The 1,366-nt window shown below is 44.1% G+C and overlaps 1 long non-coding RNA gene across 1 annotated transcript; it reads right to left on the bottom strand.

The window, feature by feature from the left end:
• Positions 1-251: 251 nt before the first annotated feature.
• Positions 252-777, bottom strand: LOC141349782 (uncharacterized). The gene is made up of 3 exons (XR_012357812.1): positions 707-777; positions 480-636; positions 252-406 (listed from the first exon to the last, which is right to left on the bottom strand). It is a non-coding gene; the product is annotated as an uncharacterized lncRNA (long non-coding RNA).
• Between the last annotated feature and the right edge of the window lie 589 nt (positions 778-1,366).

Genomic DNA, 1,366 nt, shown 5'->3' on the forward strand with positions numbered 1-1,366 from the left:
GTTCTTAGATTAAAAAAAAAAGTTTGTCTGCAGAATAGCAAAGTCCTGCAGACAACTTGGTACAATGTTTAAGAGGTTTTAAATAAACAGTAGCACAGCATCTTTCTTTGGTGCTATTAAAACCACCACAACAAACCTGGATGTAGCTCTTTTATTATATACTAATGAATCGCACTTTAAATCGCAAATCGCAATTTTGATCAGAAAAATCGCAATTAGATTTTTTCTCCAAATCGTGCAGCCCTAACTTGAGCACTACGGTGCGATGTTAAAAGATAGACCGGACACCAGCAGCACCCTTTATTAATGGCGACCCGTCCACACAGCAGGCTAAAATAGCAGCGCTAAAACAGCGCGAAGAGGTAAGCGGCAGACCTAATCACGGCCCGGAACGAGAGGGAGAATCCTAAAGCGAATACAGATGTAAACATTATGAATACACATTACTACTCACTTAAACTTGCGGGTTACACACTTACCGCTTCTTACGCCAGGCACGACACCTTACGGACACCGGCATACAGCTGTCATGGCAGCCACCAGTGCCCTGGCATACAGGGAGTCAGCCTGAGAGGCTAGCACTCTTAAAATCCATTTAACAGTGCTAACTGGCACCAACATCGGAGCCAACACACACTAGAATTCAAATTTTGTTTTAAAATCACACACATTAAAATAGCCATATGCTAAGAACTAGCACGCTTACCTGTAACTACCGTCAACAGACACGGGGGGAGGGATCAGACATGACACATACAAGGCTTCAACCAATCAGCCTTTGAGAGCCCTACTGATAGGTGAGCACAGCTGTAAATCACATTGTCCCACTACACACCTGTGATTAATGGTTTGGTTTGATCAGTGACACGCATAATCTTTTGCTCCACACTTGGCTAGAAAAACAGGTAAAAACATCATCATTTATAACATCAACATAAACATTTATATTACATTTAGCAGACGTTTTTATCAAAAGTAACTTACAAATGAGAAATAACAAGCAATCACATCAACAAAAGGGCAGCAGTGCATAACTGCTCTGAATCTTGTCTCGGCTAAAGGCCGGGATACACTGCATGATAATTGGCTGTCCCAGACGAAAGACTGCCATCGTGAAACTATCGTCGCGATTTCTGTGATCGTGGCTCTCCATCGGTGGTCCTGTGTCGTACAGTGAGAGAGGTTCAAAGACGGCCGTTTTCCCGGTCTTGCGTCCAAAGATAGCCTACGATAGTTTTCTGGCAGTGTCAGAAATTCGGCATGATCACCGCACAGTGTGTTTGCTGCTACGACCTGTGCGCCGGTATTTGTTTACCACGATTACCACGAGGGCATGCTGGTGACGTTGCGCAACGTGTGACGCAGC

Source organism: Misgurnus anguillicaudatus, chromosome 15, assembly GCF_027580225.2.
Source record: "Misgurnus anguillicaudatus chromosome 15, ASM2758022v2, whole genome shotgun sequence".
Lineage (NCBI taxonomy): Eukaryota > Metazoa > Chordata > Actinopteri > Cypriniformes > Cobitidae > Misgurnus > Misgurnus anguillicaudatus.